At 41.6% G+C, this 15,687-nt stretch overlaps 1 protein-coding gene across 2 annotated transcripts in view; it reads right to left on the bottom strand.

The window, feature by feature from the left end:
- SLC41A2 (solute carrier family 41 member 2) overlaps positions 1–15,476 on the bottom strand; it is a 169,010-nt gene extending 153,534 nt beyond the window's left edge. The window contains exons 1-2 of one of the 2 annotated variants that reach the window (XM_064283672.1): positions 15,293–15,476; positions 5,716–5,845 (exon numbers count right to left, since the gene is read on the bottom strand). The gene's annotated coding sequence lies outside the window, so the exon portion shown is untranslated. The remainder of the gene's footprint in view (positions 1–5,715; positions 5,846–15,292) is intronic. The other variant, XM_064283671.1, reaches the window with a different exon arrangement.
- Between the last annotated feature and the right edge of the window lie 211 nt (positions 15,477–15,687).

The following is a 15,687-nucleotide window of genomic DNA, read 5'->3' as shown; positions in this document are numbered from 1 at the left end:
CCAATATTATTCTACAAAGTTATTTTTAATAACTACATGCTGTCTCCTCTATTTCTAAACCTCCCAAGAGCTCTAAAATTTTTTCTATTTTCTTTCCTATCACTCCCTCTCCACGCATTACCCAGGAAGCACAGCACAACTAAAAGGCAATAGCCTTCATTCAAATAATACATCTTAACCACTTTCAGACAACTTGCATTCTGCTGTCGCCTGTATTTCATAGCCATTATTTCACTTATATTTGTTAAATGATTGGGGAAAAAATAACTACATCAGCCCTTCTCCCACCAAGCTCCAAGGCAGGACCAGATTACTACAAAGACTACGATAGGTCACCCCGCCATCATACCGAAAAAACAAAACCCGTTGCCATCAAGTTGATTCCGACCCATAGCAACAAAACTGCCCCACAGGGTCTCCAAGGAGCGGCCAGTGGAACAGAACTGCCAGCCTTTTGGTAAGCTGCCATACCTCTTAACTACTCTGCCACCAGGACTCTATCACATAGAATTTGAAATGAAAATAACACCAAACAATAACTGTAAGAGTCACAAAAAGGTCTGATTTCCCCCAAAATGCCTATTTCAGTGCTTTTTATTGTAAAATATGAAATTCTTTAGAAATTTTTCTCATCTTTTGGTGCTCCCTTGCTAATCCTCTAATATGCTTAGACTGCCTGTTAAGCACTGCCCTCAGGAATTGAGAAAGGAGCAGGTTTTTGTTTTACAGAATAAGAGTTTAAACTCAGGTTATGAAATCTATGCATTACCAAAATCCCACACCTGAGTTTCAGATTTCTGTCAGGTACACTTTTAAAAGAAGGATATCAACTACCTATTCAAAGTTGTATTATTCATGTGGAATCACTGGCAAAAGATTAGTGAGATATTTACTAAGCTTTCATTAGGTGAATAACTCAATAACATAATTCAAATTGAGTGATTTTATAGGGAAATTTCAAGTGACTTATTCGGCAAATCTTCACATTTCAATTAAGAGAGACAATTTGCTTCCTAAAAATTAAATGTCAAGAAGAGTCAACACACTAACATTGATAGTTGTTAAGAACTTGGGCTCAGAGTCAAATTGCTTTGGCTTAAAACCTGAAATTCCAGCTTTCATTAGCTGTAGGCCATATGCCTCTACATTCCAGTTTACTCCTAAAAAAGTACTTCCCTTACAATGGTATGATGAGGATTAAATAATACACGTAAAATTCTCAGAACAGTACACTGAGTTGTCAATAAATGGCAGCTAATACTGTCATCAGGAGCCCTGGTGGTACAGTTGCTAAGTGCCTAGCTGCTAATGAAAAGCTTGGCGGTTGGAACCCCCCAGCCACTCCACAGGGGGAAGATGTGGCAGTCTGCTTCTGTAACATTTACAGCTTTGGAAACCTTATGTGGCAGTTCTACTCTGTCCTATAGGGCCACTCTAAGTCGGAATCAACTTGATAGCAATGGGAATATCATCATCATCATCATCATTAAATGTTTTTATAAAAGATACACAACCTCACTCCAACAAGGCTGGCACTGATCCAAAAAACACAAAATAATAAATGTTGGAGAGGCTATGCAGAGACTGGAACACTCATACACTGCTGATGGGAATGTCAAATGGTACAACCACTTTGGAAATCGATTCGGTGCTTCCTTAAAAAGCTAGAAATAGAACTACCATATGATCCAGCAATCCCACTCCTTGGAATATATCCTAGAGAAATAAGAGCCTTTACACGAACAGATAGATGCACACCCATGTTTACTGCAGCACTCTTTACAATAGCAAAAGCATGGAAGCAACCAAGGTGCCCATCAACGGATGAATGGAGAAATAAATTATGGTATACTCACACAATGGAATACTAGGCATCGATAGAGAACAGTGAGGAATCTGTGAAACATTTCATAACATGGAGGAACCTGGAAGGCATTATGCTGAGTGACATTAGTCAGTTGCAGAAGGACAAACTTTATATTAGGCCACTATTATAAGAACTTGAGAAATAGTTTAAACTGAGAAGAAAACATTCTTTTGTGGTTACGAGATGGGGGAGGGAGGGAGGGTGGACGAGGGGCATTTACTAATTAGATGGTAGATAAGAACTACTTTAGGTGAAGGGAAAGACAGCACACAATACAGGGGAGGTCAGCACAATTGGACTAAACCAAAAGCAAAGAAGTTCCCTGAATAAACTGAATGCTTCGAAAGCCAGCGTAGCAGGGGCAGGGATTTGGGGGCCATGGTTTCAGGGGACATCTAAGTCAACTGGCATAATAAAATCTATTAAGAAAACATTCTGCATCCCACTTTGAAGAGTGGCATCTGGGGTCTTAAACGCTAGCAAGCAGCCATCTAAGATGCATCAATTGGTCTCAACCCACCTTGATCAAAGGAGAATGAAGAACACCAAGGACACAAGGTAATTATGAGCCCAAGAGACAGAAAGGGCCACACAAATCAGAGACTACATCATCCTGAGACCAGAAGAACTAGATGGTGCCCAGCTACAACCGATGACAGCCCTGACAGGGAACACAACAGAGAACCCCTGAGGGAGCAGGACAGCAGTGGGATGCAGACCCCAAATTCTCATAAGACCAGACTTAATGGTCTGACTGAGACTAGAAGGACCCTGGTGGTCATGGCCCCCAGACCTTCTGTTGCCCCAGGACAGGAACCATTCCCGAAGCCAACTCTTCAGACATGGTTTGGACTGGACAATGCATTGGAGAGGGGTGCTGGTGAGGAGTGAGCTTCTTGGATCGGGTGGACACTTGAGACTATTTTGGCATCTCCTGCCTGGAGGGGAGATGAGAGGGTAGAGGGGGTTAGAAGCTGGCAAAATGGACACAAAAAGAGAGAGTAGGGGGACAGAGTGGGCTGTCTCATTAGGGGGAGAGTAATCGGGAGTGTATAGCAAGGTGTATGTGGGTTTTTGTGTGAGAGACTGACTTGATTTGTAAAATTTCACTTAAAGCACAATAAAAATTATTAAAAAAAAAAAAAAAAAGATTGACTACCTAACTTCCTACCTCTTTATCCTCTGAGCGGGCATAAACTATGCCACACCATCACAAGAACATTATTGCTGGCTCATAATTTTCAGATCAACTGTTTATTAAACTAGAGTTTAATATTCACATTTTGTACAACTCAACCCATCATACTTTTCATTCAATTAAATTGTCAGTATGCTATCAACTACTGTATATATATATGAACCAAAAAAAACCCAAACTTATTGCTGTTGAGTTGACTCCAACTCATAGCGACCCTATAGGAGAGAGGAGAACTGCTCCATAGAGTTTCCAAGGAGCGTCTGGTGGATTCAAACTGCCAACCTCTTGGTTGGCAGCTGTAGCTCTTAACCACTACACCGTTTATACATACATACTGTACATACATATGATACTTGATAGCATGCAGGCAATTAAATTAAAAAATATATATACATACATATACTGACCAGTATATATAAACAAACACTAAACAGTACATATTTATCCTGAACAACATGGGTCTTCAGGAAACCACAATGTTTTAAAAGGAAGAGAGGAAGTGAACGCTGGAATGGAACTAGTTCTAATATTGTTGTTAAATTGAAGTATCTATTTTTTATTTTTAAAAACAGACATCTGAATAACATTTCCACAATTTATAAATAAAACAATCATAAACCATACTACAGGGTTTACTCTAGACTAGAGAAGTAAGTCTACTCAATCAGAACATGAAGCATTAGAAAGACAGAATTCTACATGATTCTGCCTCAGGTCATTTTTAAACCCTTATCTAGAAATGCTAGAGTACAGAGTTTTCTGACAGGTTTTCAAAAGAAGGAGAATATTACTATAAAATTCCTTATTAATTGTTTAGCATCTAAAAGATGGAGGAAAGTGGCAGATATAATAAAGAAAATAGCAGGGCAGGTTTTGGACTCTGGAGATTGCTATTAGTTTTGTTTTCTTGATCATAGATATAACAGCCTGCTTTCATTAAGTTCCAGTAGGATAAATTGGATAATGATGAAAAAACATTTCCTTTCCCATTAAATGTTTCTTTGGCCCTATTAGTCTCATACAGTTTATACTTACCTTTCCAGAAATATGAATTACTTCCTAAAAAGCCACTCTCCAACTAAAACAAGCAAACAAAAACTTTTCTCCAAAGAGCTCAACCCTGACCAATAAGTCCTCAAAATTATTTAAAAACTTAAAACCAAAGGAAAGGAGAATAACCACCCATTCTATATACCATCGATACCACTTAAAGCAGAAAGGCTAGCCTTCACTTATAGGTAATCTAATCTCTCCTAATTTTTTAAAAACTTAGGAGATAGGCATGTTCATACTTTACACTTGAGGAAACTGTGGCTCTGAAAGGTTAAGTCACATGCCCAAAGTTATGAAGTTAGTAAGATAAAGACATAAGACTTGAATTCATGACTTTCTGACTAGCCCACTAGTGGTAAGAAAGCCACTGAAGGCATTCTCCGTCTTATGATCCTTCTACAGCACAGTAAGTTTATGAAGACGATAAGACTGGGGTTCCTGTGCTTCCTCCCCATGGAACCTAGTAAACTGGATTCAAATTATTTTTCAACATAGTTAATTGCTCAAGAATGAAAATAGCTCCTTCCTAGGCCTCAACCCTGATTTACAAGTGAACTCTACATCTCTGCTGTATCTTCTATTACTCAAATAATAAATGAGTAACTATGCTAAAGACCCAAAAACACAATCATGTCTTTTTTTATAAATGCCAAAGGAAAAGACAAAGAAACCACTTATAATTTTATACCTTTCCCCTGTAATGCGCTTACTTTATAATACATTATTGGAGGCCACCCTTTATGAGACTACAAGTTAGCTGATACAAATTTAAACATCTTATTCACGTTGTGGAGTCCCTGTGTGGTGCAAATGTTTAAGCACTCAATTACTAACCAAAAGATTGGTGGTTTGAACCTACCCAGAGGCTCTTCGGAAGAAAGCCTGGCAATCTCCTTTCAAAAGGTCACAGCCTTGAAAGCTCTATAGAGTAGTTCTACTTTGCACACATGGGGTCTTCATGGGTCAGAATCGACTCGGTAACTATGAGTTTGGTTTTGATATTCACTTTTAATTCCCCAATAACTATCAAAATGTAGGTGTCTAACAAATGCATGTTAAAAGAAGGGATGAATGGATGGATGATGAGGTGAGCCTTAAAGATCTGGTAAGATTTAGGAAAATGGAAAAAAGAGAAGTCCACTCCAAAAAGGTGAACAGTAACCAGGCAGAGAACTGACAGGAAAATGTATAGTCTAACTATAAGGTCAAATGGCTAATGAGCAAGATGGTAAACTGGGAAGACCTGAAATTCCGGCAAGGGGTCTTAAGATTTCATTTCCTAAATTAGACTAGTTGTTTTTAAACATATATGTTTAATATAGAGGCACTCTACATTAAATTAAACCTGATGTGAAATCCCAATATATTAAACAGATAAAAGCAAAGCAGTCCCAGTTGAAGCACCCTGGTTCCCATTCACTCAGCCCCCACCTTACCCAACTTGAGAAGATGGTGAAACCCCTCCTTGGAACACAGCTTGAAAAAAAACAAACAAAAACCCATTTCTGAGAACAGGGTAGAACTGTCTCATAGGGTTTTCAAGGAGCAGCTGGTGGATTCAAACTGCCAACCTTTTGGTCAGCAGCTGAATACTTACCCACTGTGCCATGAGGGCGCCATTTGAAAACCAGTAGGTTAGAAAAAAGTCTGGAAGGACAGACTCCAAAGTGCTCACAGCATTTACCTCTGGAGAACAGGGTGGCTCAGGGCAGAAAGTGGGATAAGATCTGAAATACAATTTTACTTTTTTTAGTCCTATATTTTTTATATTGTTTGAGCTTTTGTTTACATTGAGTACTTTTTAATTAAAAAATTAATAAGAAGAAACCATTGCTCTAAAAGAAGACTGTTAACGGTAACCTCTCTTTAAGTGGAGTGCCACATTTTAATGAATCCTTCCCCTATAGCTGGGCATTTTCTTCACTAAATTACATCGCAATGAAAATGAACATCTTTGTGCGTAATGCCTTCCCACATTTGGAATCACTTCCTTAAGATAAACTTATAAAGGTTAATAGTTTCATTTCAAGTTCCACAATGTACTGCTTAAAATAGGACCCCATAGAAGATTAAAATATAAAACTCAGTAACTATTGTTTAAAAAAAGCCATCCTATATTAGCAAAATTTGATTCTAGCATTCTAGTTTAAGGCATATAAAAACCTAATTTATGAAACTAATTGGCAAAGTGTCCGCATGTCTTACAAATGTATTAAAGAAAAAGTTGAATCAGAACTGCAAATCCATCTGCCTCTCATGAATTTTTCACAACCTTCCTTGCCACTTATCAGAACCATCCACTGAAAGAATTTTTCCTTCACGGTTGTGTTTCACAATTCAAGTCTGTGAAGTCATAGTTTCTGTGACAGTATAATCATTCTCTGACAACAAACTGACATCATTAAGTTCTTATTTGTAAGTTTTTGGGGGTATATGGATGCCTTATTTTTACTTCTTCTAAGACCAAAGTCTATTTTCTGGTGACTGTCCATTAAGCTCACATGATTGATATTTTAATCTAATTTATTCTCTTTGTCCCCAGCCATCTTTCTAAGACTACCTTTTGGTGAGTGCTCAGAGAATGCCTGTAGTTCACACACACTATAAATGATTGCTGAATTGCCTGCTCCTGTGAGCAGTCTGTGTCACTATGCTGTAATCCTTGGGAAGAGAAATACCCAAATCACCAACTGTTGTTCTTTTTCTTTAGCTGGAGGAAATCACGCCATTGTTTTAATAAAACATAACAGACTCTTTTAAAAAAAAAAAAAAAGAGCTTTTAAAAAAATTACCTTTTAAATAATTGAATGTGGTTGTATCACTAACATGATACCGAGAAAAAGAATTTCTAATAAAAACTTATTCCTTTTCCAAAAGCAAATGTTACTAGAAATGTCAATCATATTCCACTTCTATGTAACAGTTCTACAAAGTACCAACTAATATTAAGGGTATTTAGAGTCTATTAACCAAGATTTGCTTAGTCGCTCCTGTGTACCAGGAACTATGCCAGATGCCAGAGATTCTACGTAGACAAGAAAGAAGCAAGATCTGCTGTCATGCAGCTTTCAGCCTTGGTGCAAAGGCACTTAAGCAATCAAGAATGGTTCCAATAACAAAAATAGTGGAAAAATTCTTTTGAAGCAATAGACTAGAACCAGATTTTGGAATACCTGTAACACTGGGCTAAGGAACTGAAGTTTATATTTGAATTAAGAGAAAGACTTGGCACCCAAAGGGATCTTTAGAAAATAGGAATCTGATCAGTCCCTGTTTAAAACTTTTCGAAGGCTTCTCATTTCCCCTAAGAGAAATCCAAAATTTTTAAGAAGTTTAGCTTGTTGTTAGCTGTCAAACTGGCCCGACTTCTGCTGACCCCATGCGCAACAGGATCCTCCACTGTGATTCATACAGTTTGCAATGGCTGATTTTTTGAAAGTAGATTGCCAGGCCTTTCTTCCTAGTCTTTCTAAGTCTGGAAGCTCCACTGAAACCTGTTTGGCATCAAAACAATATGTAAGCTTCCACTGACAGACAGGTGGTGGCTGCATTTGAAGTGCGCTGACTGGCAATCTTTCATAATCACAGCCTCACCTACAGAAGGCTCCTGGCTCTGTCCATACTGGACTTTTTCTCTGTCCCTCTATTGAAAAGATTTTCAAACTTTGTAAATCTCAATCTAGTAAACAAATATATATGTGTGACCCACTCTTATATTTTATTTCTTTTTTAAAATACTCTGGTCACATGGTTTAAAGAGACTTCTAAGTCAATTGGCAAAATAATTCTATTATGAAAACATTCTGCATCCCACTTTGAAATGTGGCGTCTGGGGTCTTAAATGCTAACAAGCGGCCATCTAAGATGCATCAATTGGTCTCAACCCACCTGGAGCAAAGCAGAATGAAGAACACCAAGGTCACATGACAACTAAGAGAAAGGGCCACATGAACCAGAGACCTACATCATCCTGAGACCAGAAGAACTAGTTGGTGCCTGGCCACAACCGACAACTGCCCTGACAGGGAGCGCAACAGAGAACCCCTGAGGGAGGAGGAGATCAGTGGGATGCAGACCCCAAATTCGTATAAAAAGACCATACTTAATGGTCTGACTGAGACTAGAGGAATCCCGGCGGTCATGGTCCCCAAACCTTCTGTTGGCACAGGACAGGAACCATCCCCGAAGACAACTCATCAGACATGAAAGGGACTGGACAGTGGGTAGGTGAGAGATGCTGATGAAGAGTGAGCTAATTATATCAAGTGGTCACTTGAGACTGTGTTGGCATCTCCTGTCTGGAGGGGGGATGGGAGGATAGAGAGAGTTGGAAGCTGGCAAAATTGTCACGAAAGAAAGGACTAGAAGGGCTGACTCATTAGGGGGAGAGCAAGTGGGAGTACGGAGTAAGGTGTATATAAACTTAAATGCGACAGTCTAACTTGATTTCTAAATGTTCACTTGAAGCTCAATAAAAGTTAATAATAACAAAAAAATACTCTGGTCACAATCCACTAGTAGGTGCCCATAGTTTGAAAAGTAATGTACCACATCCTCTCCCAATTCTTGGCTGTTCCAGATTTTCTTTTGGTATGGAACTCACTTGCACATCCTTACCCTCCCCTTTTGCCTGACTGCTCCCTCTTCTACTTGACGATCTCAGCTTACCACTTCCCCTGGCCTCTTAGATTACTTCCTCCTCTGTGGTCTCAGAGCACCCTAGACTTTCTAACACTTCTCATGCTCTACTAAAACTATACTTATACTAATTGTCTTTCTAGCAGGGTTTCCAACTGGTTCATTCCAGTTCAAACCCCTGCTAAGATGTCCATAAAACCCATTGCCATCAAGTCAATTTCGACTCATAGCGATTCTACAGGACAGAATAGAAGCGCCCCATAGAGCCTGCAAGAAGCGCCTGGTGGATTCGAACTGCCAGCCTTTTGGTTGGCAGCTGTAGCTCTTAACCACTATGCCACCAGGGTTTCCTGCTAAGATGTGGAAATGCAAATTCTCAGTAGGGATTCGATCTGAAATGAACCAGTTCAAAGCCCTGCTTTCTAGGCTATAAACTTCATGAGAGCAAGGACCAATTCATCACTGAATCCTTGGTGCGTGATACATATTCATTACCAGTTGCTTTCAAGTCGACTTTGACTCATGGCGACTCCATGTGTGTCAGAGTAGAACTGTGCTCCATAGGGTTTTCAGTGGTTGATTTTTCAGAAGTAGATCACCAGGCCTTTCTTCCAAGGTGCCTTTGGGTGGGCTCAAACCTCCAACCTTTTGGTTAGCACTTAAGCACATTAACTGTACCAATATTTGTTGAGTAAAAAAGGTATGGAAATGTTGAGGTTTAGTATTTCTAAGAACTACATTCGCAGTTCCAATTTTATAAACGGTGATTAAGTTCTAGGTGAGCCGACAAAACCCTATTACCCACAACAGACTTGACACGGAGAACAGCTGCTTATTTTCCTCTCCACAATGCCAATGGAACTTTCACTCTTCTAAGTAGGAGAAAACAGGATTAAAGGGCTGCTTTCTCTCCACTTCAGTCACAAGTTCCTCCTACAGGAAAGTGACTTATCTAATTGCTAAGATAGGGATAAAGGTCAATGTTCCCAACAGGCCCCACCCCTAGGCTCTGACTGGCTCTTGGACTTGCACGCCCTCAAGAAAGGAAGTTTTCCTTTCCATTCCAACTTCTGTGAGAAAAGCTTCCTGGCACAGGACTTTCTCTCCCTTGCAGAGGAAACCTGCCTTTTTTCAGGTGCTACAGTTCTATCTGTCCCTGACTGGCCCTAGTGCTGCAGCGATTAATCATCTGGCTACCAACCAAAAGGCTGGCAGTTCAAAATCCACCAGCTTACTCCTTAGAAATCCTATGGGGCAGTTCTACTCCGTCCTATAGGGTTACTATGAGTGAGAACTGACTTGACAGCAATAGGTTTTCTGAGTAATGCCAGTGGTTAACATACTTGGCTGCTAACCAAAAGAGGTGTCTTGGAAGAAAGGCTTAGCCATCTAAAACTACTTCTGAAAAATACCAGCCATGTGCCCTATGGAGTACAGATCTACTCTGACACACATGGGGCCACCATTAGTCAGCGTTAACTCGATGACAACTGGTTTTGTTCTGTTTTCAATGATTTCATCTAGATAGGTTAATTAAGAAGGAACAGATTAAGTATTGATCTAAGCTGAGTTCTCCAATTCAGCTTTACCAGAAATGAAAACTGAACTATTATTTTAATAGTTTTTTTTAAAGAGCATTTTAATCCTCATCTGGCTTCTTGAATGTGATCTCAATTTAATTAGAATCTGGAGAGAGAAAGGGTATAATTAGCACACTGAAAAGCTTCATTCAGCATCAGCAGTAGTAATCAGTCTGATCTCTGCGCTCCAGGAGAAAAGGCAGCGTGAAGGAGCAAGGAGAGGCAAAGGGAAGAGGGACAGAATGACGGAGGGTTCCTCCACGTTTCTTATTTAGACACTTTCCTTAGTCAAAATGTCTAAATAAGTTCTGCCTCCATATTCTACAACTTCCCTTCCAAATAGTTTCTCATTCTTGCTTTCCTTTTCCCATTTTCCAGACCCCTCATACTGTCTAAAGATCTCCATTTCAACACACACACTTTCAAAAATAGGGCAAGTTTTACTCAAACCTCCAAAATGTTTCATGATCCCATATTATTTACCTCTCCTATCATTTTTTATCCGACCACCAGTCAAAACTCCTATTTCCTCAGTGCAGCTTATCAGGGGGAAAGATTAAATCCATTCACATTAAAATAGGATAACTAACAGTCCTAGCCCTTGAGCCCTAATGGAGATACACTGAAACCTGTGAGAGCCAAAACTTTGACAGGGCTGCCTTGTTTCTCCAGGTCTCACAAGTTTTCCACCTTCAAAAGGGTGCAGTCTTAAGGCTCTTCTATCCCTCTCTATTAGTGGAAAATACTATTTTCCTTCTCTGACAGGTTCACCTTACACAGGTTCCAGCTTTCACAAGTTTTACCATAATTCCATATATGTTTATGAGTTATTTCTATATATTTTCAAGTTAAGTAAATTTAACTACAGTAACTTCAGAGAGATGATGAAGGGTGCCTACAACTCCTCTATAACAGAGGCAGGTCAACTATGACCCGCATTTCCAAACAATCATCTTTTCAGAGTTGCCCCCACTTTTCACTGCCCCCTACTTACAGTCCTTCTGAATAAATGGTACTAAGAACTCCAGGGCCAGAGAAGGTCAACTCAGGAAGAGCTATAATCTTTACAGAAGTAGACTGCCACATGTTCCTCCTGTGGAGCTGCTGGTGGGTGCGAATCACCTAGCAGCCTAGAGTTTAACCACTGTGCAACCAGGGCTCCTTATATTTTCATTATGCTTGATAGTCATTTCATTAGCTAAAACAAAACAAAAGCACACTTAGGTTATATAATGAAATAGCCTCATTCTACAACTGATGGCAGCAAGGCATAAAAGTGGTGAATAATATTTCCATCACTTTATAATTTATTAGTTGAAGAACAGAATTAGACTCTTCACACACTTTTAATCAGTTGCTTATCCATCATTTCCATTTGGAAATCTTTAATTTTATTTTCTAGTATGTTTCTGATATTTGGCAGTATGTTTTTAAACAGTCAGATTAGACTGATGCAAAAATTATCTTGAACTCCTGGGAAGCAAGTGTGTTAAATCACAGACTCTGGGGTCAGGTTAGAAAATTTTTAAAAAGATTTTATTTCAAAGTACCAAACTGCTGCAGCAAAGAAGTCTGGCACTCAAGAGGAGATACCAAAGACTTCAATTTGAGAAAGACAGCAATGTCCTTTTATAAGAAGCTTTGAGGAAGTTAGCTGGAGTAAAAAAGAGCCCTGGTGGCACAACGGTTAACCACTTGCCTGCTAACCAAAAACCTGACAGAACCCACCCAGCAGCTCTGAGGGGGAAAGACTTGGTGATCTGCCCCTGTAAAGATTGTTGTTAGGTGCCATCAAGTTGATTCCGACTCATAGTGACCCTATATACAACAGAACGTAACACTGCCCAGTCCCCTGTAAAAACTACAGTCTAGGAAACCCTATGGGGCAGTTCTACTACCCTGTCACATGGAGTCAATATGAGTTGGAAATGGACTTAACAGCACCAAACAACAACAGTTGGGGGCGGGGGGGGGGAGGCGGGGGAAAAGACTGGGTTTTGGAAAGTTTTCATTTAAGCAAGGCAGATTCTTTTGAGGGAGGGAGTGGAGATAGTAAATGGGCCACAAGTTCCTTCTTTTCTTTGTAATAGATGCGAGGGTTCTTAGCTTTACAATGATGAAATCTCAAGAGAATGTGGGTTTGGAAAATACCAGTTAAGTAAGGTTTTTAAGTAGAAGCACCTGGGGCTGGTCTAAACTGGTTATGGCCTCTTCTGGTTGATAGATATCATGTCTTTTTCTGTGGCTTCTGCTACTTAAGTCCTGAAGCCTAATGCTGAGTAGCTGTACCATCAGAAATTTAAAAATAATAATTGTTGTCAAGTTGATTCCAACTCATAGTGGCCCCATAGGTGCAGAGTCGAGAACTGCTCCATAGGGTTTTCATGGCTGTGACCTTTCAGAAGCAGACTGCCAGGCCTTTGTTCTAAGGTGCCTCTGGGTGGGTTTGAACCTCCAAACTTTTGATTAGTAGCCAAGTGCTTAACCATGTGCACCACTCAGGGACTCCCACTCAGAAACTAACCAATGAAATAAGCGTAACAACATTCGTTCAGCTGTCAGTGGGTTTTAATCTCAATGCCATCAAATATATTCATTCACCACCCACATATGACCGTAATTGTGATAGACTACACAAACTTGGGAAAATAAGATCCTCCACTGTGCTTGAGCACATAAAATTTTTAATGATTTCTGCTTGCCATTTTTTTTGATAGTTTGTTTAGCTGGCCATTAATACAAATTATTTGTAATTAAAGTATAACAGGGACTTCACAATCTAAACATGGCATATATAAAAATGCCACCTCTGTGTAGTCTCCCTCGATTCTGATTTGGAACTCATCTTTGCTGCTTTTCGCAAAACACCAGAAAAGGGAAAGGGGCACAAACATGCCTAAGAATTAACACATAGAGTATTCTGAAATATTTATACAACACTTATTCAGCCTCTACCCAAGTATAAGCAATTACATTGTTTTGGTATCAGGTTGGTTGGCTTTTTTAGTCAGTGCCAGCCCCAAAACCTAAAATTTCTTTCTATAAATTAAAATACAACTCAACAACAAAAAAACAAATAACCCAATTAAAATATGGCTAAAGGATGTGAACAAATGTTTCTCCAAAGAAGATATACAAATGGTCAGCAAATGAAAAGATGCTTAACATCATTAGTCATTAAGGAAATGCAAATCAAACCACAATGAGATGCCACTTCATACCCAGTATGATGCCTATAATAAAAAATAGCTGACAATAGTAAAAAACAAAATTAAAAAAATAGCCAATAGACAATAAGTGTTGACAAGGATGTGGAGAAACCGGAACTCTCATACATATATTGCTGGTGATAATGTAAAATGGAGCAGCCACCTGGGAAATGGTTTGGCAGTTACTCAAAAAGTTAAACATAGAGCAATTCCACTCTTAGATATATATACCCAAAAGAACTGAAAACATGTCCACCCAAAGACTTGTTCCTCAGTGTTCACAGTAGCATTATTCATAATAGCCAAAAAATGGAAATAACTCAAATGCCCATCAACTGATGAATGGATAAACAAAACGATACTGTGGTATACTCATACAATGGAGTCCTTGGACGGCACAAACGGTTAAGTCCTTGACTACTAGCCGAAAGGTTGGAGATTCAAACCTACCCAGGGTCACTTCAGAAGACAGGTCTAGCGATGTGCTTACAAAAGATCACAGCCTTGGAAACCCTATGGAGCAGTTCTACTCTGCACACAGGGTCATGAGTTGGAATCAACAGCAACTAACAACAACAACATACAATGGAATATTTAGCCACAAGAAATAATTCAGTACCGATGTAAGTACAACATGGATGACCTGAAAACATGCTATGTGAAAGAAGTCAGACACAAAAAGCCACATACTGTATGATTCTATTTACATGAAATGTCAAGAACAGGCAGATCCATAGAGACAGGCAATGCACTGTAGTAGCCAGGGGTTAGCCTAAGGGGAGAATGGGGAGAGACTGCTAATGGGTACAGGGATTCTTTGGGGGTAATGAAAATGTTCTGGAATTAAACAGTGGTGATGGTTGCAAAACTGTGAATTCACTAAAAACCACTGGATTGTACACTTTCATAAATTTTATGGTATGTGAAATATAACTCAATTTGAAAAACTGATGATTTACAGAAAGCTTGCGTATACATATACACACATATATATAAATGTATTTATGTAGTACATACATACACGTATGGAAAGCCTGGTGGCGTCGTGGTTAAGTGCTACAGCTGCTAATCAAAAGGCTGGCAGTTCGAATCCACCAGGCACTCCCTGGAAACCACATAGGGCAGTTCGACTCTGGTCTATAGGGTCGCTATGAGTCGGAATTGACTCCACGGGGATGGGCTTTTTTTTTTTTAATACATGTAAGTACTCTCCACTCACCAACAATTTGGGTTTTTTTATTGCGATGTACCTCACATATATAAAGAAAAGAAAGAGCACGGCGACGGGCAAGTGCCGAGCCCGGGAGCAGTGATGTGGGTGTGCCCAGCCTGCCTCCCAGCATCTCCGCTCCCGCTCACCTTCCACCCATCACGCCGCCGCCGCCCGCTGTCTGACCTAGTCTCCGGGGCCGGGACCGACCCACCCGCAGCTGCCCGGCTTCGCCGCGGCCGCCCTGGGCCAGCCTCCCCCTGCGCCCGCGGTGGGGCAGGCGCCGCGGGCCGGGCTCTGGCGCTGCCCGGCGGGGGCCCCGCGGCGGCCTCGGCGCGCCCTCAGCGGCTCCGGCGGGCGCGGCGCGCGAGGGGCCACGCCGCACGGCCGCCCCCGCTAGGCCCGCCGCTCCGGCCCCGTCCGCGCCCTCGCCGCAGGGTCCGGAGCCGGAGATTCCGGCCGCGCCTCCCTCCATGACCTGGGATGCGCCCGACCCCGGCGCCGCGGCCAGTGCCGAGGCTTCCCCTCCATTATCACCTGTCGCGAAGAGCGGCAGCAGCGGCCGGTGTGAGGAGAGGAGACCCTATCTCCTCAGACAGGCGGAGGCACCCGGGGCGGAGAGTGGAAGGGGCATTCACCTAGTCCCCAGGCGCCGGCGGCGGCGGCAGGCGGCAGCTCCGGTCCGCGACTCCCTCCAGCTCGCGCCACTCCTCACACCCGCGCGGCCCCGCGCTGACAGCCCGAGAGCCGGCGCCTGCGGCCGCCTGGCTCCCCGCCGCCCCGCCCCCGCGTGGCAGCTCCGCGCAGGCGCAGCCGCGCTGCGGCCCGAGGGGGAAGCGGGAGCTTGGTGATGTGGCCGCAGGGGCGGCGACGTGGAGCGCGAGCGCCGCCCCTCCCGGACTCTCGGGGCGCGCTGATAGACGCCCGGGCCG

This window comes from Loxodonta africana, chromosome 4 (assembly GCF_030014295.1).
Source record: "Loxodonta africana isolate mLoxAfr1 chromosome 4, mLoxAfr1.hap2, whole genome shotgun sequence".
NCBI classification, from domain to species: domain Eukaryota; kingdom Metazoa; phylum Chordata; class Mammalia; order Proboscidea; family Elephantidae; genus Loxodonta; species Loxodonta africana.
The sequence above is the reverse complement of the archived record's forward strand: the minus strand, read 5'-3'. Positions and strand labels throughout refer to the sequence as shown.